This window comes from Stenella coeruleoalba, assembly GCF_951394435.1.
Source record: "Stenella coeruleoalba genome assembly, contig: scaffold_58, whole genome shotgun sequence".
NCBI lineage: Eukaryota > Metazoa > Chordata > Mammalia > Artiodactyla > Delphinidae > Stenella > Stenella coeruleoalba.
The window spans coordinates 1,143,142-1,165,687 of NW_027645882.1; the positions used below are offsets into that span (position 1 = coordinate 1,143,142).

Below are 22,546 nucleotides of genomic sequence, written 5' to 3' on the forward strand. Positions count from 1 at the left end.
GACGGGCAAATTTAACTCTCATTTCCCACCAGAAAGAGGAAATAACCAAAGGCTCAGCATGCCGTGCCGGAACCAGATTAGGGCCTGAAGCCATCCAGCGGTGTTGCAGCCAGCTCACAAGAAAACGAGTTGAAGAAAGGAGCTCAGGGGCACTGTAATTCACAAACCTACAGAGTTATAAATGACAGCTATCGTCCAAAAATAGACTGAAGTAAGGCTGCCAAGAGGACTTGAAAGCGGGGCAGAATTGCAGGAAACCGATTTCAGGAGGTAGATGGAATTGCATTGAAAGCATAGGAAAAGAGGCAGAACGTCCACAATGATGCACTTGGCCAAAAAGGGCGTATGCGTTTTTTCCTGAATATATTCAGGAAAAAACGCATACGCCCTTTTTGGCCAACCAAGCAAGCTTGCAAAGGAAATCTGCACTACAATGAAGTCTCACTTCCCCCGGTCAAAAGGGCCATCTGAAAAAAGTGTAAAATCCAGAAAGGCAGGACAGGCCATGGAGAACTGGGAGCCTTGTTATGCTGATGGGCGGGATGTAAATTGCCAACAGACACTCGGGAGAAGTGTATGGTGTTTCCTGAAACATCTAAAAAACAAAGCAACAGAGCCTAGGGCACTTCCACTTATGGTCCTACAGCTTAGGGAAATTAAAATCAAAAAGACACAGCCACCCCAAAGTTTGGGACGCCTCTGTTTACAAGAACCTCGTTTACAGTACAAGTTCAACATCGCAGAAAATGAAAAATGGATAAAGAAGCTGTGGTATTTACTTACAAAGCAATAACACTCAGCAATGAAATCTATGTCATCAGGCCATTAGCAGCACAATGAGTGGATTCAGGTATGATGATTCTAACTGAAATAAGTCACACAGAAAATGAAACATCATAAGATATCACTAATACACGGAATGGAAACTTGGCTACACAGGAACTGAATTACAAAACAGAACAGGGTCTCAAATTTAGAAAACCAACTTATGCTTGCTTAAGGGGAAAGGTGAGTTGGGGTGCTGCATAAAACCAGAGATTGAAATGAGCACAGATAAAGTTCCTTAAGCCAAATATGGAACAGACAAGAGCTACTCCTTGCTCAACGAAATGGACTCAACACCGCATATTAAACGCCTAAGAATGTACCTGACTAGTAAGTATCTTAAAACCTATGGATTGCTATGTCTCCGAAAGAGAATCAAGCATGTGTACAGGGGCATAAACGCAGCAGTGATAGGATTGGAGAGGTTCGTGAGCAAATGAAGACCCTTTGAAGTCATATTGCATGGTACCCATTCCACGGGTTTCAACTACCCAGGTTTAAGGTATTCTTCCTTCAGCTAAAACATGCATGTGGAACCTAGAGTATGATCAACCATGTGATCGGGAGACGTGTTCAAATATGTCTCAGTTATCGTACCCTGGTACTCGGGTGCAACATTCCAGACGCTTACTAACACTCTCCCCACTTGGAGAGTCAGTCCCTTTAACCTCCTGTTTGGCCCAGTTTGCAATTTCTGCGGAAGATGAACAGGAATAGCGAAAATCAATGAGAGACTAGCTGGAGGTGTCTGGATGGGCAAATTTAACTCTCATTTCCCACCAGGAAGAGGAATTAACCAAAGGCTCAGCATGCCGGGCCGGAACCAGATTAGGGCCTGAAGCCATCCTGCGGTGTTGCGGCCAGGTCACAAGAAAGCGAGTTGAAGAAAGGAGCTCAGGGGCACTGTAATTCACAAACCTGCAGAGTTATAAATGACAGCTATCGTCCAAAAATAGACTGAAGTAAGGCTGCCAAGAGGACTTGAAAGCGGGGCAGAATTGCAGGAAACCGATTTCAGGAGGTAGACTGGAATTGCATTGAAAGCATAGGAAAAGAGGCAGAACGTCCACAATGATGCACTTGGCCAAAAAGGGCGTATGCGTTTTTTCCTGAATATATTCAGGAAAAAACGCATACGCCCTTTTTGGCCAACCAAGCAAACTTGCAAAGGAAATCTGCACTACAATGAAGTCTCACTGCTCCCCGGTTAAAAGGGCCATCTGAAAAAAGTGTAAAATCCAGAAAGGCAGGACAGGCCATGGAGAACTGGGAGCCTTGTTATGCTGATGGGCGGGATGTAAATTGCCAACAACCACTCGGGAGAAGTGTATGGTGTTTCCTGAAACATCTAAAAAACAAAGCAACAGAGCCTAGGGCACTTCCACTTATGGTCCTATAGCTTAGGGAATTTAAAATCAAAAAGACACAGCCACCCCAAAGTTTGGAACGGCTCTGTTTACAAGAACCTCGTTTACAGTACAAGTTCAACATCGCAGAAAGTGAAAAATGGATAAAGAAGTTGTGGTATTTACTTACAAAGCAATATCACTCAGCAATGAAATCTGTGTCATCAGGCCCTTAGCAGCACAATGAGTGGATTCAGGTATGATGATTCTAACTGAAATAAGTCACACAGAAAAAGAAACATCATAAGATATCAGTAATACACGGAATGTAAACTTGGCTACACAGGAACTGAATTACAGAACAGAACAGGGTCTCAAATTTAGAAAACCAACTTATGCTTGCTTAAGGGTAAAGGTGAGTTGGGGTGCTGCATAAAACCAGAGATTGAAATGAGCACAGATAAAGTTCCTTAAGCCAAATATGGAATAGACAAGAGCTACTCCTTGCTCAACGAAATGGACTCAACACCGCATATTAAACGCCTAAGAATGTACCTGACTAGTAAGTATCGTAAAACCTATGGATTGCTATGTCTCCAAAAGAGAATCAAGCATGTGTACAGGGGCATAAACGCAGCAGTGATAGGATTGGAGAGGTTCGGTGAGCAAATGAAGACCCTTTGAAGTCATATTGCATGGTACCCATTCCACGGGTTTCAACTACCCAGGTTTTAGGTATTCTTCCTTCAGCTAAAACATGCATGTGGAACCCAGAGTATGATCAACCATGTGATCGGGAGACGTGTTCAAATATGTCTCAGTTTTCGTACCCTGGTACTCGGGTGCAACATTCCAGACGCTTTACTAACACTCTCCCTACTTGGAGAGTCAGTCCCTATAACCTTCTGTTTGGCCCAGTTTGCAATTTCTGCGGAAGATGAACAGGAATAGCGAGAACCAATGAGAGACTAGCTGGAGGTGTCTGGACGGGCAAATTTAACTCTCATTTCCCACCAGGAAGAGGAATTAACCAAAGGCTCAGCGTGCCGTGCCGGAACCAGATTAGGGCCTGAAGCCATCCTGCGGTCTTGCGGCCAGCTCACAAGAAAGCGAGTTGAAGAAAGGAGCTCAGGGGCACTGTAATTCACAAACCTGCAGAGTTATAAATGAGAGCTATCGTCCAAAAATAGACTGAAGTAAGGCTGCCAAGAGGACTTGAAAGCGGGGCAGAATTGCAGGAAACCAATTTCAGGAGGTAGACTGGAATTGCATTGAAAGCATAGGAAAAGAGGCAGAACGTCCACAATGATGCACTTGGCCAAAAAGGGCGTATGCGTTTTTTCCTGAATATATTCAGGAAAAAACGCATACGCCCTTTTTGGCCAACCAAGCAAGCTTGCAATGGAAATCTGCACTACAATGAAGTCTCACTTCTCCCCGGTCAAAAGGGCCATCTGAAAAAAGTGTAAAATCCAGAAAGGCAGGACAGGCCATGGAGAACTGGGAGCCTTGTTATGCTGATGGGCGGGATGTAAATTGCCAACAGACACTCAGGAGAAGTGTATGGTGTTTCCTGAAACATCGTAAAAACAAATCAACAGAGCCTAGTGCACTTCCACTTATGGTCCTATAGATTAGGGAAATTAAAATCAAAAAGACACAGCCACCCCAAAATTTGGGACGCCTGTGTTTACAAGAACCTCGTTTACAGTACAAGTTCAACATCGCAGAAAATGAAAAATGGATAAAGAAGCTGTGGTATTTACTTACAAAGCAATAACACTCAGCAATGAAATCTATGTTATAAGGCCCTTAGCAGCACAATGAGTGGATTCAGGTATGATGACTCTAACTGAAATAAGTCACACAGAAAAAGAAACATCATAAGATATCAGTAATACATGGAATGTAAACTTGGCTACACAGGAACTGAATTACAGAACAGAACAGGGTCTCAAATTTAGAAAACCAACTTATGCTTGCTTAAGGGGAAAGGTGAGTTGGGGTGCTGCATAAAACCAGAGATTGAAATGAGCACAGATAAAGTTCCTTAAGCCAAATATGGAATAGACAAGAGCTACTCCTTGCTCAACGAAATGGACTCAACACCGCATATTAAACGCCTAAGAATGTACCTGACTAGTAAGTATCTTAAAACCTATGGATTACTATGTCTCCGAAAGAGAATCAAGCATGTGTACAGGGGCATAAATGCAGCAGTGATAGGACGGGAGAGGCTCGTGAGCAAATGAAGACCCTTTGAAGTCATATTGCATGGTACCCATTCCACGGGTTTCAACTACCCAGGTTTAAGGTATTCTTCCTTCAGCTAAAACATGCATGTGGAACCTAGAGTATGATCAACCATGTGATCGGGAGACGTGTTCAAATATGTCTCAGTTTTCGTACCCTGGTACTCGGGTGCAACATTCCAGACGCTTACTAACACTCTCCCCACTTGGAGAGTCAGTCCCTTTAACCTCCTGTTTGGCCCAGTTTGCAATTTCTGCGGAAGATGAACAGGAATAGCGAAAATCAATGAGAGACTAGCTGGAGGTGTCTGGATGGGCAAATTTAACTCTCATTTCCCACCAGGAAGAGGAATTAACCAAAGGCTCAGCGTGCCGTGCCAGAACCAGATTAGGGCCTGAAGCCATCCTGCGGTGTTGCGGCCAGCTCACAAGAAAGCGAGTTGAAGAAAGGAGCTCAGGGGCACTGTAATTCACAAACCTGCAGAGTTATAAATGACAGCTATCGTCCAAAAATAGACTGAAGTAAGGCTGCCAAGAGGACTTGAAAGCGGGGCAGCATTGCAGGAAACCGATTTCAGGAGGTAGACTGGAATTGCATTGAAAGCATAGGAAAAGAGGCAGAACGTCCACAATGATGCACTTGGCCAAAAAGGGCGTATGCGTTTTTTCCTGAATATATTCAGGAAAAAATGCATACGCCCTTTTTGGCCAACCAAGCAAGCTTGCAAAGGAAATCTGCACTACAATGAAGTCTCACTTCCCCCCGGTCAAAAGGGCCATCTGAAAAAAGTGTAAAATCCAGAAAGGCAGGACAGGCCATGGAGAACTGGGAGCCTTGTTATGCTGATGGGCGGGATGTAAATTGCCAACAACCACTCGGGAGAAGTGTATGGTGTTTCCTGAAACATCTAAAAAACAAAGCAACAGAACCTAGGGCACTTCCACTTATGGTCCTATAGCTTAGGGAAATTAAAATCAAAAAGACACAGCCACCCCAAAGTTTGGAACGGTTCTGTTTACAAGAACCTCGTTTACAGTACAAGTTCAACATCGCAGAAAGTGAAAAATGGATAAAGAAGTTGTGGTATTTACTTACAAAGCAATATCACTCAGCAATGAAATCTGTGTCATCAGGCCCTTAGCAGCACAATGATTGGATTCAGGTATGATGATTCTAACTGAAATAAGTCACACAGAAAAAGAAACATCATAAGATATCAGTAATACACGGAATGTAAACTTGGCTACACAGGAACTGAATTACAGAACAGAACAGTGTCTCAAATTTAGAAAACCAACTTATGCTTGCTTAAGGGGAAAGGTGAGTTGGGGTGCTGCATAAAACCAGAGATTGAAATGAGCACAGATAAAGTTCCTTAAGCCAAATATGGAATAGACAAGAGCTACTCCTTGCTCAACGAAATGGACTCAACACCGCATATTAAACGCCTAAGAATGTACCTGACTAGTAAGTATCTTAAAACCTATGGATTGCTATGTCTCCGAAAGAGAATCAAGCATGTGTACAGGGGCATAAACGCAGCAGTGATAGGATTGGAGAGGTTCGGTGAGCAAATGAAGACCCTTTGAAGTCATATTGCATGGTACCCATTCCACGGGTTTCAACTACCCAGGTTTTAGGTATTCTTCCTTCAGTTAAAACATGCATGTGGAACCCAGAGTATGATCAACCATGTGATCGGGAGACGTGTTCAAATATGTCTCAGTTTTCGTACCCTGGTACTCGGGTGCAACATTCCAGATGCTTTACTAACACTCTCCCGACTTGGAGAGTCAGTCCCTTTAACCTCCTGTTTGGCCCAGTTTGCAATTTCTGCGGAAGATGAACAGGAATAGCGAGAACCAATGAGAGGCTAGCTGGAGGTGTCTGGACGGGCAAATTTAACTCTCATTTCCCACCAGGAAGAGGAATTAACCAAAGGCTCAGCGTGCCGTGCCGGAACCAGATTAGGGCCTGAAGCCATCCTGCAGTGTTGCGGCCAGCTCACAAGAAAGCGAGTTGAAGAAAGGAGCTCAGGGGCACTGTAATTCACAAACCTGCAGAGTTATAAATGAGAGCTATCGTCCAAAAATAGACTGAAGTAAGGCTGCCAAGAGGACTTGAAAGCGGGGCAGAATTGCAGGAAACCGATTTCAGGAGGTAGACTGGAATTGCATTGAAAGCATAGGAAAAGAGGCAGAACGTCCACAATGATGCACTTGGCCAAAAAGGGCGTATGCGTTTTTTCCTGAATATATTCAGGAAAAAACGCATACGCCCTTTTTGGCCAACCAAGCAAGCTTGCAAAGGAAATCTGCACTACAATGAAGTCTCACTTCCCCCCGGTCAAAAGGGCCATCTGAAAAAAGTGTAAAATCCAGAAAGGCAGGACAGGCCATGGAGAACTGGGAACCTTGTTATGCTGATGGGCGGGATGTAAATTGCCAACAGACACTCGGGAGAAGTGTATGGTGTTTCCTGAAACATTGAAAAAACAAATCAACAGAGCCTAGTGCACTTCCACTTATGGTCCTATAGCTTAGGGAAATTAAAATCTAAAAGACACAGCCACCCCAAAGTTTGGGACGCCTCTGTTTACAAGAACCTCGTTTACAGTACAAGTTCAACATCGCAGAAAGTGAAAAATGGATAAAGAAGCTGTGGTATTTACTTACAAAGCAATAACACTCAGCAATGAAATCTATGTCATCAGGCCCTTAGCAGCACAATGAGTGGATTCAGGTATGATGATTCTAACTGAAATAAGTCACACAGAAAAAGAAACATCATAAGATATCAGTAATACACGGAATGTAAACTTGGCTACACAGGAACTGAATTACAGAACAGAACAGGGTCTCAAATTTAGAAAACCAACTTATGCTTGCTTAAGGGGAAAGGTGAGTTGGGGTGCTGCATAAAACCAGAGATTGAAATGAGCACAGATAAAGTTCCTTAAGCCAAATATGGAATAGACAAGAGCTACTCCTTGCTCAACGAAATGGACTCAACACCGCATATTAAACGCCTAAGAATGTACCTGACTAGTAAGTATCTTAAAACCTATGGATTGCTATGTCTCCGAAAGAGAATCAAGCATGTGTACAGGGGCATAAACGCAGCAGTGATAGGATTGGAGAGGTTCGTGAGCAAATGAAGACCCTTTGAAGTCATATTGCATGGTACCCATTCCACGGGTTTCAACTACCCAGGTTTAAGGTATTCTTCCTTCAGCTAAAACATGCATGTGGAACCTAGAGTATGATCAACCATGTGATCGGGAGACGTGTTCAAATATGTCTCAGTTATCGTACCCTGGTACTCGGGTGCAACATTCCAGACGCTTACTAACACTCTCCCCACTTGGAGAGTCAGTCCCTTTAACCTCCTGTTTGGCCCAGTTTGCAATTTCTGCGGAAGATGAACAGGAATAGCGAAAATCAATGAGAGACTAGCTGGAGGTGTCTGGATGGGCAAATTTAACTCTCATTTCCCACCAGGAAGAGGAATTAACCAAAGGCTCAGCATGCCGGGCCGGAACCAGATTAGGGCCTGAAGCCATCCTGCGGTGTTGCGGCCAGGTCACAAGAAAGCGAGTTGAAGAAAGGAGCTCAGGGGCACTGTAATTCACAAACCTGCAGAGTTATAAATGACAGCTATCGTCCAAAAATAGACTGAAGTAAGGCTGCCAAGAGGACTTGAAAGCGGGGCAGAATTGCAGGAAACCGATTTCAGGAGGTAGACTGGAATTGCATTGAAAGCATAGGAAAAGAGGCAGAACGTCCACAATGATGCACTTGGCCAAAAAGGGCGTATGCGTTTTTTCCTGAATATATTCAGGAAAAAACGCATACGCCCTTTTTGGCCAACCAAGCAAACTTGCAAAGGAAATCTGCACTACAATGAAGTCTCACTGCTCCCCGGTTAAAAGGGCCATCTGAAAAAAGTGTAAAATCCAGAAAGGCAGGACAGGCCATGGAGAACTGGGAGCCTTGTTATGCTGATGGGCGGGATGTAAATTGCCAACAACCACTCGGGAGAAGTGTATGGTGTTTCCTGAAACATCTAAAAAACAAAGCAACAGAGCCTAGGGCACTTCCACTTATGGTCCTATAGCTTAGGGAATTTAAAATCAAAAAGACACAGCCACCCCAAAGTTTGGAACGGCTCTGTTTACAAGAACCTCGTTTACAGTACAAGTTCAACATCGCAGAAAGTGAAAAATGGATAAAGAAGTTGTGGTATTTACTTACAAAGCAATATCACTCAGCAATGAAATCTGTGTCATCAGGCCCTTAGCAGCACAATGAGTGGATTCAGGTATGATGATTCTAACTGAAATAAGTCACACAGAAAAAGAAACATCATAAGATATCAGTAATACACGGAATGTAAACTTGGCTACACAGGAACTGAATTACAGAACAGAACAGGGTCTCAAATTTAGAAAACCAACTTATGCTTGCTTAAGGGTAAAGGTGAGTTGGGGTGCTGCATAAAACCAGAGATTGAAATGAGCACAGATAAAGTTCCTTAAGCCAAATATGGAATAGACAAGAGCTACTCCTTGCTCAACGAAATGGACTCAACACCGCATATTAAACGCCTAAGAATGTACCTGACTAGTAAGTATCGTAAAACCTATGGATTGCTATGTCTCCAAAAGAGAATCAAGCATGTGTACAGGGGCATAAACGCAGCAGTGATAGGATTGGAGAGGTTCGGTGAGCAAATGAAGACCCTTTGAAGTCATATTGCATGGTACCCATTCCACGGGTTTCAACTACCCAGGTTTTAGGTATTCTTCCTTCAGCTAAAACATGCATGTGGAACCCAGAGTATGATCAACCATGTGATCGGGAGACGTGTTCAAATATGTCTCAGTTTTCGTACCCTGGTACTCGGGTGCAACATTCCAGACGCTTTACTAACACTCTCCCTACTTGGAGAGTCAGTCCCTATAACCTTCTGTTTGGCCCAGTTTGCAATTTCTGCGGAAGATGAACAGGAATAGCGAGAACCAATGAGAGACTAGCTGGAGGTGTCTGGACGGGCAAATTTAACTCTCATTTCCCACCAGGAAGAGGAATTAACCAAAGGCTCAGCGTGCCGTGCCGGAACCAGATTAGGGCCTGAAGCCATCCTGCGGTCTTGCGGCCAGCTCACAAGAAAGCGAGTTGAAGAAAGGAGCTCAGGGGCACTGTAATTCACAAACCTGCAGAGTTATAAATGAGAGCTATCGTCCAAAAATAGACTGAAGTAAGGCTGCCAAGAGGACTTGAAAGCGGGGCAGAATTGCAGGAAACCAATTTCAGGAGGTAGACTGGAATTGCATTGAAAGCATAGGAAAAGAGGCAGAACGTCCACAATGATGCACTTGGCCAAAAAGGGCGTATGCGTTTTTTCCTGAATATATTCAGGAAAAAACGCATACGCCCTTTTTGGCCAACCAAGCAAGCTTGCAAAGGAAATCTGCACTACAATGAAGTCTCACTTCTCCCCGGTCAAAAGGGCCATCTGAAAAAAGTGTAAAATCCAGAAAGGCAGGACAGGCCATGGAGAACTGGGAGCCTTGTTATGCTGATGGGCGGGATGTAAATTGCCAACAGACACTCAGGAGAAGTGTATGGTGTTTCCTGAAACATCGTAAAAACAAATCAACAGAGCCTAGTGCACTTCCACTTATGGTCCTATAGATTAGGGAAATTAAAATCAAAAAGACACAGCCACCCCAAAATTTGGGACGCCTGTGTTTACAAGAACCTCGTTTACAGTACAAGTTCAACATCGCAGAAAATGAAAAATGGATAAAGAAGCTGTGGTATTTACTTACAAAGCAATAACACTCAGCAATGAAATCTATGTCATAAGGCCCTTAGCAGCACAATGAGTGGATTCAGGTATGATGACTCTAACTGAAATAAGTCACACAGAAAAAGAAACATCATAAGATATCAGTAATACATGGAATGTAAACTTGGCTACACAGGAACTGAATTACAGAACAGAACAGGGTCTCAAATTTAGAAAACCAACTTATGCTTGCTTAAGGGGAAAGGTGAGTTGGGGTGCTGCATAAAACCAGAGATTGAAATGAGCACAGATAAAGTTCCTTAAGCCAAATATGGAATAGACAAGAGCTACTCCTTGCTCAACGAAATGGACTCAACACCGCATATTAAACGCCTAAGAATGTACCTGACTAGTAAGTATCTTAAAACCTATGGATTACTATGTCTCCGAAAGAGAATCAAGCATGTGTACAGGGGCATAAATGCAGCAGTGATAGGACGGGAGAGGCTCGTGAGCAAATGAAGACCCTTTGAAGTCATATTGCATGGTACCCATTCCACGGGTTTCAACTACCCAGGTTTAAGGTATTCTTCCTTCAGCTAAAACATGCATGTGGAACCTAGAGTATGATCAACCATGTGATCGGGAGACGTGTTCAAATATGTCTCAGTTTTCGTACCCTGGTACTCGGGTGCAACATTCCAGACGCTTACTAACACTCTCCCCACTTGGAGAGTCAGTCCCTTTAACCTCCTGTTTGGCCCAGTTTGCAATTTCTGCGGAAGATGAACAGGAATAGCGAAAATCAATGAGAGACTAGCTGGAGGTGTCTGGATGGGCAAATTTAACTCTCATTTCCCACCAGGAAGAGGAATTAACCAAAGGCTCAGCGGGCCGTGCCAGAACCAGATTAGGGCCTGAAGCCATCCTGCGGTGTTGCGGCCAGCTCACAAGAAAGCGAGTTGAAGAAAGGAGCTCAGGGGCACTGTAATTCACAAACCTGCAGAGTTATAAATGACAGCTATCGTCCAAAAATAGACTGAAGTAAGGCTGCCAAGAGGACTTGAAAGCGGGGCAGCATTGCAGGAAACCGATTTCAGGAGGTAGACTGGAATTGCATTGAAAGCATAGGAAAAGAGGCAGAACGTCCACAATGATGCACTTGGCCAAAAAGGGCGTATGCGTTTTTTCCTGAATATATTCAGGAAAAAATGCATACGCCCTTTTTGGCCAACCAAGCAAGCTTGCAAAGGAAATCTGCACTACAATGAAGTCTCACTTCCCCCCGGTCAAAAGGGCCATCTGAAAAAAGTGTAAAATCCAGAAAGGCAGGACAGGCCATGGAGAACTGGGAGCCTTGTTATGCTGATGGGCGGGATGTAAATTGCCAACAACCACTCGGGAGAAGTGTATGGTGTTTCCTGAAACATCTAAAAAACAAAGCAACAGAACCTAGGGCACTTCCACTTATGGTCCTATAGCTTAGGGAAATTAAAATCAAAAAGACACAGCCACCCCAAAGTTTGGAACGGTTCTGTTTACAAGAACCTCGTTTACAGTACAAGTTCAACATCGCAGAAAGTGAAAAATGGATAAAGAAGTTGTGGTATTTACTTACAAAGCAATATCACTCAGCAATGAAATCTGTGTCATCAGGCCCTTAGCAGCACAATGATTGGATTCAGGTATGATGATTCTAACTGAAATAAGTCACACAGAAAAAGAAACATCATAAGATATCAGTAATACACGGAATGTAAACTTGGCTACACAGGAACTGAATTACAGAACAGAACAGTGTCTCAAATTTAGAAAACCAACTTATGCTTGCTTAAGGGGAAAGGTGAGTTGGGGTGCTGCATAAAACCAGAGATTGAAATGAGCACAGATAAAGTTCCTTAAGCCAAATATGGAATAGACAAGAGCTACTCCTTGCTCAACGAAATGGACTCAACACCGCATATTAAACGCCTAAGAATGTACCTGACTAGTAAGTATCTTAAAACCTATGGATTGCTATGTCTCCGAAAGAGAATCAAGCATGTGTACAGGGGCATAAACGCAGCAGTGATAGGACTGGAGAGGTTCAAATGAAGACCCTTTGAAGTCATATTGCATGGTACCCATTCCACGGGTTTCAACTACCCAGGTTTAAGGTATTCTTCCTTCAGCTAAAACATGCATGTGGAACCTAGAGTATGATCAACCATGTGATCGGGAGACGTGTTCAAATATGTCTCAGTTTTCGTACCCTGGTACTCGGGTGCAACATTCCAGACGCTTACTAACACTCTCCCCACTTGGAGAGTCAGTCCCTTTAACCTCCTGTTTGGCCCAGTTTGCAATTTCTGCGGAAGATGAACAGGAATAGCGAGAATCAATGAGAGACTAGCTGGAGGTGTCTGGATGGGCAAATTTAACTCTCATTTCCCACCAGGAAGAGGAATTAACCAAAGGCTCAGCGTGCCGTGCCAGAACCAGATTAGGGCCTGAAGCCATCCTGCGGTGTTGCGGCCAGGTCACAAGAAAGCGAGTTGAAGAAAGGAGCTCAGGGGCACTGTAATTCACAAACCTGCAAAGTTATAAATGACAGCTATCGTCCAAAAATAGACTGAAGTAAGGCTGCCAAGAGGACTTGAAAGCGGGGCAGAATTGCAGGAAACCGATTTCAGGAGGTAGACTGGAATTGCATTGAAAGCATAGGAATAGAGGCAGAACGTCCACAATGATGCACTTGGCCAAAAAGGGCGTATGCGTTTTTTCCTGAATATATTCAGGAAAAAACGCATACGCCCTTTTTGGCCAACCAAGCAAACTTGCAAAGGAAATCTGCACTACAATGAAGTCTCACTTCCCCCCGGTCAAAAGGGCCATCTGAAAAAAGTGTAAAATCCAGAAAGGCAGGACAGGCCATGGAGAACTGGGAGCCTTGTTATGCTGATGGGCGGGATGTAAATTGCCAACAGACACTCAGGAGAAGTGTATGGTGTTTCCTGAAACATCTAAAAAACAAAGCAACAGAGCCTAGGGCACTTCCACTTATGGTCCTATAGCTTAGGGAAATTAAAATAAAAAACACAGCCACCCCAAAGTTTGGGACGCCTCCGTTTACAAGAACCTCGTTTACCGTACAAGTTCAATATCACAGAAAGTGAAAAATGGATAAAGAACTTGTGGTACTTACGTACAATGCAGTATCACTCAGCAATGAAATCTATGTCATCAGGCCCGTAGCAGCATAATGATTGGATTCACGTACGATGATTCTAACTGAAATAAGTCACAAAGAAAAAGAAACATCATAAGATATCAGTAATACACGGAATGTAAACTTGGCTACACAGGAACTGCATTCCAAAACAGAACAGGGTCTCAAATTTAGAAAACCAACTTATGCTTGCTTAAGGGGAAAGGTGAGTTGGGGTGCTGCATAAAACCAGAGATTGAAATGAGCACAGATAAAGTTCCTTAAGCCAAATATGGAATAGACAAGAGCTACTCCTTGCTCAACGAAATGGACTCAACACCCCATATTAAACGCCTAAGAATGTACCTGACTAGTAAGTATCTTAAAACCAATGGATTGCTATGTCTCCGAAAGAGAATCAAGCATGTGTACAGGGGCATAAACGCAGCAGTGATAGGATTGGAGAGGTTCGGTGAGCAAATGAAGACCCTTTGAAGTCATATTGCATGGTACCCATTCCACGGGTTTCAACTACCCAGGTTTAAGGTATTCTTCCTTCAGCTAAAACATGCATGTGGAACCTAGAGTATGATCAACCATGTGATCGGGAGACGTGTTCAAATATGTCTCAGTTTTCGTACCCTGGTACTCGGGTGCAACATTCCAGACGCTTTACTAACACTCTCCCGACTTGGAGAGTCAGTCCCTTTAACCTCCTGTTTGGCCCAGTTTGCAATTTCTGCGGAAGATGAACAAGAAGAGCGAGAACCAATGAGAGACTAGCTGGAGGTGTCTGGACGGGCAAATTTAACTCTCATTTCCCACCAGGAAGAGTAATTAACCAAAGGCTCTGCGTGCCGTGCCAGAACCAGATTAGGGCCTGAAGCCATCCTGCGGTGTTGCGGCCAGGTCACAAGAAAGCGAGTTGAAGAAAGGAGCTCAGGGGCACTGTAATTCACAAACCTGCAGAGTTATAAATGACAGCTATCGTCCAAAAATAGACTGAAGTAAGGCTGCCAAGAGGACTTGAAAGCGGGGCAGCATTGCAGGAAACCGATTTCAGGAGGTAGACTGGAATTGCATTGAAAGCATAGGAAAAGAGGCAGAACGTCCACAATGATGCACTTGGCCAAAAAGGGCGTATGCGTTTTTTCCTGAATATATTCAGGAAAAAACGCATACGCCCTTTTTGGCCAACCAAGCAAACTTGCAAAGGAAATCTGCACTACAATGAAGTCTCACTTCCCCCCGGTCAAAAGGGCCATCTGAAAAAAGTGTAAAATCCAGAAAGGCAGGACAGGCCATGGACAACTGGGAGCCTTGTTATGCTGATGGGCGGGATGTAAATTGCCAACAGACACTCGGGAGAAGTGTATGGTGTTTCCTGAAACATCTAAAAAACAAAGCAACAGAGCCTAGGGCACTGCCACTTATGGTCCTATAGCTTAGGGAAATTAAAATCAAAAAGACACAGCCACCCCAAAGTTTGGAACGGCTCTGTTTACAAGAACCTCGTTTACAGTACAAGTTCAACATCGCAGAAAGTGAAAAATGGATAAAGAAGTTGTGGTATTTACTTACAAAGCAATATCACTCAGCAATGAAATCTGTGTCATCAAGCCCGTAGCAGCACAATGAGTGGATTCAGGTATGATGATTCTAACTGAAATAAGTCACACAGAAAAGAAACATCATAAGATATCAGTAATACACGGAATGTAAACTTGGCTACACAGGAACTGAATTACAGAACAGAACAGGGTCTCAAATTTAGAAAACCAACTTATGCTTGCTTAAGGGGAAAGGTGAGTTGGGGTGCTGCATAAAACCAGAGATTGAAATGAGCACAGATAAAGTTCCTTAAGTCAAATATGGAATAGACAAGAGCTACTCCTTGCTCAACGAAATGGACTCAACACCGCATATTAAACGCCTAAGAATGTACCTGACTAGTAAGTATCTTAAAACCTATGGATTGCTATGTCTCCGAAAGAGAATCAAACATGTGTACAGGGGCAAAAACGCAGCAGTGATAGGATTGGAGAGGTTCGGTGAGCAAATGAAGACCCTTTGAAGTCATATTGCATGGTACCCATTCCACGGGTTTCAACTACCCAGGTTTAAGGTATTCTTCCTTCAGCTAAAACATGCATGTGGAACCTAGAGTATGATCAACCATGTGATCGGGAGACGTGTTCAAATATGTCTCAGTTTTCGTACCCTGGTACTCGGGTGCAACATTCCAGACGCTTTACTAACACTCTCCCGACTTGGAGAGTCAGTCCCTTTAACCTCCTGTTTGGCCCAGTTTGCAATTTCTGCGGAAGATGAACAGGAATAGCGAGAAACAATGAGAGGCTAGCTGGAGGTGTCTGGACGGGCAAATTTAACTCTCATTTCCCACCAGGAAGAGGAATTAACCAAAGGCTCAGCGTGCCGTGCCGGAACCAGATTAGTGCCTGAAGCCATCCTGCGGTGTTGCGGCCAGCTCAAAGAAAGCGAGTTGAAGAAAGGAGCTCAGGGGCACTGTAATTCACAAACCTGCAGAGTTATAAATGACAGCTATCGTCCAAAAATAGACTGAAGTAAGGCTGCCAAGAGGACTTGAAAGCGGGGCAGAATTGCAGGAAACCGATTTCAGGCGGTAGACTGGAATTGCATTGAAAGCATAGGAAAAGAGGCAGAACGTCCGCAATGATGCACTTGGCCAAAAAGGGCGTATGCGTTTTTTCCTGAATATATTCAGGAAAAAACGCATACGCCCTTTTTGGCCAACCAAGCAAGCTTGCAAAGGAAATCTGCACTACAATGAAGTCTCACTTCCCCCAGGTCAAAAGGGCCATCTGAAAAAAGTGTAAAATCCAGAAAGGCAGGACAGGCCATGGAGAACTGGGAGCCTTGTTATGCTGATGGGCGGGATGTAAATTGCCAAGAACCACTTGGGAGAAGTGTATGGTGTTTCCTGAAACATCTAAAAAACAAAGCAACAGAGCCTAGGGCACTTCCACTTATGGTCCTATAGCTTAGGGAAATTAAATTCAAAAAGACACAGCCACCCCAAAGTTTGGGACGCCTCCGTTTACAAGAACCTCGTTTACCATACAAGTTCAATATCACAGAAAGTGAAAAATGGATAAAGAACTTGTGGTACTTACGTACAATGCAGTATCACTCAGCAATGAAATCTATGTCATCAGGCCCTTAGCAGCACAATGAGTGGATTCAGGTATGATGATTCTAACTGAAATAAGTCACACAGAAAAAGAAACATCATAAGATATCACTAATACACGGAATGTAAACTTGGCTACACAGGAACTGCACTCCAAAACAGAACAGGGTCTCAAATTTAGAAAACCAACTTATGCTTGCTTAAGGGGAAAGGTGAGTTGGGGTGCTGCATAAAACCAGAGATTGAAATGAGCACAGATAAAGTTCCTTAAGCCAAATATGGAAGAGACAAGAGCTACTCCTTGCTCAACGAAATGGACTCAACACCGCATATTAAACGCCTAAGAATGTACCTGACTAGTAAGTATCTTAAAACCTATGGATTGCTATGTCTCCGAAAGAGAATCAAGCATGTGTACAGGGGCATAAACGCAGCAGTGATAGGACTGGAGAGGTTCGTGAGCAAATGAAGACCCTTTGAAGTCATATTGCATGGTACCCATTCCACGGGTTTCAACTACCCAGGTTTAAGGTATTCTTCCTTCAGCTAAAACATGCATGTGGAACCTAGAGTATGATCAACCATGTGATCGGGAGACGTGTTCAAATATGTCTCAGTTTTCGTACCCTGGTACTCGGGTGCAACATTCCAGACGCTTACTAACACTCTCCCCACTTGGAGAGTCAGTCCCTTTAACCTCCTGTTTGGCTCAGTTTGCAATTTCTGCGGAAGATGAACAGGAATAGCGAGAACCAATGAGAGAATAGCTGGAGGTGTCTGGACGGGCAAATTTAACTCTCATTTCCCACCAGGAAGAGGAAATAACCAGAGGCTCAGCGTGCCGTGCCGGAACCAGATTAGGGCCTGAAGCCATCCTGCGGTGTTGGGGCCAGGTCACAAGAAAGCAAGTTGAAGAAAGGAGCTCAGGGGCACTGTAATTCACAAACCTGCAGAGTTATAAATGACAGCTATCGTCCAAAAATAGACTGAAGTAAGGCTGCCAAGAGGACTTGAAAGCGGGGCAGAATTGCAGGAAACCGATTTCAGGAGGTAGACTGGAATTGCATTGAAAGCATAGGAAAAGAGGCAGAACGTCCACAATGATGTACTTGGCCAAAAAGGGCGTATGCGTTTTTTCCTGAATATATTCAGGAAAAAACGCATACGCCGTTTTTGGCCAACCAAGCAAGCTTGCAAAGGAAATCTGCACTACAATGAAGTCTCACTTCCCCCCGGTCAAAAGGGCCATCTGAAAAAAGGGTAAAATCCAGAAAGGCAGGACAGGCCATGGAGAACTGGGAGCCTTGTTATGCTGATGGGCGGGATGTAAATTGCCAACAACCACTCGGGAGAAGTGTATGGTGTTTCCTGAAACATCTAAAAAACAAAGCAACAGAACCTAGGGCACTTCCACTTATGGTCCTATAGCTTAGGGAAATTAAAATCAAAAAGACACAGCCACCCCAAAGTTTGGAACGGCTCTGTTTACAAGAACCTCGTTTACAGTACAAGTTCAACATCGCAGAAAGTGAAAAATGGATAAAGAAGTTGTGGTATTTACTTACAAAGCAATATCACTCAGCAATGAAATCTGTGTCATCAGGCCCTTAGCAGCACAATGAGTGGATTCAGGTATGATGATTCTAACTGAAATAAGTCACACAGAAAATGAAACATCATAAGATATCAGTAATACATGGAATGGAAACTTGGCTACACAGGAACTGAATTACAGAACAGAACAGGGTCTCAAATTTAGAAAACCAACTTATGCTTGCTTAAGGGTAAAGGTGAGTTGGGGTGCTGCATAAAACCAGAGATTGAAATGAGCACAGATAAAGTTCCTTAAGCCAAATATGGAATAGACAAGAGCTACTCCTTGCTCAACGAAATGGACTCCACACCCCATATTAAACGCCTAAGAATGTACCTGACTAGTAAGTATCTTAAAACCTATGGATTGCTATGTCTCCGAAAGAGAATCAAGCATGTGTACAGGGGCATAAACGCAGCAGTGATAGGATTGGAGAGGTTCGGTGAGCAAATGAAGACCCTTTGAAGTCATATTGCATGGCACCAATTCCACGGGTTTCAACTACCAGGTTTAAGGTATTCTTCCTTCAGCTAAAACATGCATGTGGAACCTAGAGTATGATCAACCATGTGATCAGGAGACGTGTTCAAATATGTCCCAGTTTTCGTACCCTGGTACTCGGGTGCAACATTCCAGACGCTTTACTAACACTCTCCCGACTTGGAGAGTCAGTCCCTTTAACCTCCTGTTTGGCCCAGTTTGCAATTTCTGCTGAAGATGAACAGGAATAGCGAGAACCAATGAGAGAATAGCTGGAGGTGTCTGGACGGGCAAATTTAACTCTCATTTCCCACCAGGAAGAGGAATTAACCAAAGGCTCAGCGTGCCGTGCCGGAACCAGATTAGGGCCTGAAGCCATCCTGCGGTGTTGCGGCCAGCTCAAAAGAAAGCGAGTTGAAGAAAGGAGCTCAGGAGCACTGTAATTCACAAACCTGCAGAGTTATAAATGACAGCTATCGTCCAAAAATAGACTGAAGTAAGGCTGCCAAGAGGACTTGAAAGCGGGGCAGAATTGCAGGAAACCGATTTCAAGAGGTAGACTGGAATTGCATTGAAAGCATAGGAAAAGAGGCAGAACGTCCACAATGATGCACTTGGCCAAAAAGGGCGTATGCGTTTTTTCCTGAATATATTCAGGAAAAAACGCATAAGCCCTTTTTGGCCAACCAAGCAAACTTGCAAAGGAAATCTGCACTACAATGAAGTCTCACTTCCCCCCGGTCAAAAGGGCCATCTGAAAAAAGTGTAAAATCCAGAAAGGCAGGACAGGCTATGGAGAACTGGGAGCCTTGTTATGCTGATGGGCGGGATGTAAATTGCCAACAGACACTCAGGAGAAGTGTATGGTGTTTCCTGAAACATCTAAAAAACAAAGCAACAGAGCCTAGGGCACTTCCACTTATGGTCCTATAGCTTAGGGAAATTAAAATCAAAAAGACACAGCCACCCCAATGTTTGGGACGCCTCCGTTTACAACAACCTCGTTTACCGTACAAGTTCAATGTCACAGAAAGTGAAAAATGGATAAAGAACTTGTGGTACTTACGTACAATGCAGTATCACTCAGCAATGAAATCTATGTCATCAGGCCCGTAGCAGCATAATGAGTGGATTCAGGTACGACGATTCTAACTGAAATAAGTCACACAGAAAAAGAAACATCATAAGATATCAGTAATACACGGAATGTAAACTTGGCTACACAGGAACTGCATTCCAAAACAGAACAGGGTCTCAAATTTAGAAAACCAACTTATGCTTGCTTAAGGGTAAAGGTGAGTTGGGGTGCTGCATAAAACCAGAGATTGAAATGAGCACAGATAAAGTTCCTTAAGCCAAATATGGAATAGACAAGAGCTACTCCTTGCTCAACGAAATGGACTCAAAACCCCATATTAAATACCTAAGAATGTACCTGACTAGTAAGTATCTTAAAACCTATGGATTGCTATGTCTCCAAAAGATAATCAAGCATGTGTACAGGGGCATAAACGCAGCAGTGATAGGATTGGAGAGGTTCGGTGAGCAAATGAAGACCCTTTGAAGTCATATTGCACGGTACCCATTCCACGGGTCTCAACTCTCCAGGTTTAAGGTATTCTTCCTTCAGCTAAAACATGCATGTGGAACCCAGAGTATGATCAACCATGTGAACGGGAGACGTGTTCAAATATGTCTCAGTTTTCCTACCCTGGTACTCGGGTGCAACATTCCAGACGCTTTACTAACACTCTCCCGACTTGGAGAGTCAGTCCCTTTAACCTCCTGTTTGGCCCAGTTTGCAATTTCTGCGGAAGATGAACAGGAATAGCGAGAACCAATGAGAGGCTAGCTGGAGGTGTCTGGACGGGCAAATTTAACTCTCATTTCCCACCAGGAAGAGGAATTAACCAAAGGCTCACCGTGCCGTGCCGGAACCAGATTAGGGCCTGAAGCCATCCTGCGGTGGTGCGGCCAGCTCAAAAGAAAGCGAGTTGAAGAAAGGAGCTCAGGGGCACTGTAATTCACAAACCTGCAGAGTTATAAATGACAGCTATCGTCCAAAAATAGACTGAAGTAAGGCTGCCAAGAGGACTTGAAAGCGGGGCAGAATTGCAGGAAACCGATTTCAGGAGGTAGACTGGAATTTCATTGAAAGCATAGGAAAAGAGGCAGAACGTCCACAATGATGCACTTGGCCAAAAAGGGCGTATGCGTTTTTTCCTGAATATATTCAGGAAAAAACGCATACGCCCTTTTTGGCCAACCAAGCAAGCTTGCAAAGGAAATCTGCACTACAATGAAGTCTCACTTCCCCCCGGTCAAAAGGGCCATCTGAAAAAAGTGTAAAATCCAGAAAGGCAGGACAGGCCATGGAGAACTGGGAGCCTTGTTATGCTGATGGGCGGGATGTAAATTGCCAACAGACACTGGAGAGAAGTGTATGGTGTTTCCTGAAACATCTAAAAAACTAAGCAACAGAACCTAGGGCACTTCCACTTATGGTCCTATAGCTTAGGGAATTTAAAATCAAAAAGACACAGCCACCCCAAAGTTTGGAACGGCTCTGTTTACAAGAACCTCGTTTACCGTACAAGTTCAACATCGCAGAAAGTGAAAAATGGATAAAGAAGTTGTGGTAATCACTTACAAAGCAATATCACTCAGCAATGAAATCTATGTCATCAGGCCCGTAGCAGCACAATGAGTGGATTCAGGTATGATGATTCTAAGTGAAATAAGTCACACAGAAAAAGAAACATCATAAGATATCAGTAATACACGGAATGTAAACTTGGCTACACAGGAACTGAATTACAGAACAGAACAAGGTTTCAAATTTAGAAAACCAACTTATGCTTGCTTAAGGGTAAAGGTGAGTTGGGGTGCTGCATAAAACCAGAGATTGAAATGAGCACAGATAAAGTTCCTTAAGCCAAATATGGAATAGACAAGAGCTACTCCTTGCTCAACGAAATGGACTCAACACCGCATATTAAACGCCTAAGAATGTACCTGACTAGTAAGTATCTTAAAACCTATGGATTGCTATGTCTCCGAAAGAGAATCAAGCATGTGTACAGGGGCATAAACGCAGCAGTGATAGGATTGGAGAGGTTCGGTGAGCAAATGAAGACCCTTTGAAGTCATATTGCATGGTACCCATTGCACGGGTTTCAACTACCCAGGTTTTAGGTATTCTTCCTTCAGCTAATACATGCATGTGGAACCCAGAGTATGATCAACCATGTGATCGGGAGACGTGTTCAAATATGTCTCAGTTTTCCTCCCCTGGTACTCGGGTGCAACATTCCAGACGCTTTACTAACACTCTCCCCACTTGGAGAGTCAGCGCCTTTAACCTCCTGTTTGGCCCAGTTTGCAATTTCTGTGGAAGATGAACAGGAATAGCGAGAACCAATGAGAGACTAGCTGGAGGTGTCTGGACGGGCAAATTTAACTCTCATTTCCCACCAGGAAGAGGAAATAACCAGAGGCTCAGCGTGCCGTGCCGGAACCAGATTAGGGCCTGAAGCCATGCTGCGGTGTTGCGGACAGGTCACAAGAAAGCGAGTTGAAGAAAGGAGCTCAGGGGCACTGTAATTCACAAACCTGCAGAGTTATAAATGACAGCTATCGTCCAAAAATAGACTGAAGTAAGGCTGCCAAGAGGACTTGAAAGCGGGGCAGAATTGCAGGAAACCGATTTCAGGAGGTAGACTGGAATTGCATTGAAAGCATAGGAGAAGAGGCAGAACGTCCACAATGATGCACTTGGCCAAAAAGGGCGTATGCGTTTTTTCCTGAATATATTCAGGAAAAAACGCATACGCCCTTTTTGGCCAACCAAGCAAGCTTGCAAAGGAAATCTGCACTACAATGAAGTCTCACTTCCC

The 22,546-nt window shown here is 43.8% G+C and overlaps 2 long non-coding RNA genes across 9 annotated transcripts in view; both read right to left on the bottom strand.

Moving 5' to 3' along the window:
- LOC307181494 overlaps positions 1-21,389 on the bottom strand; it is a 44,858-nt gene extending 23,469 nt beyond the window's left edge. Inside the window, exon 1 of the long non-coding RNA XR_013826912.1 lies at positions 21,301-21,389. This is a non-coding gene — a long non-coding RNA (uncharacterized lncRNA). The remainder of the gene's footprint in view (positions 1-21,300) is intronic.
- LOC307181492 overlaps positions 1-22,546 on the bottom strand; it is a 2,017,432-nt gene that overhangs the window by 1,129,843 nt on the left and 865,043 nt on the right. The gene's annotated exons all lie outside the window — the stretch shown is intronic.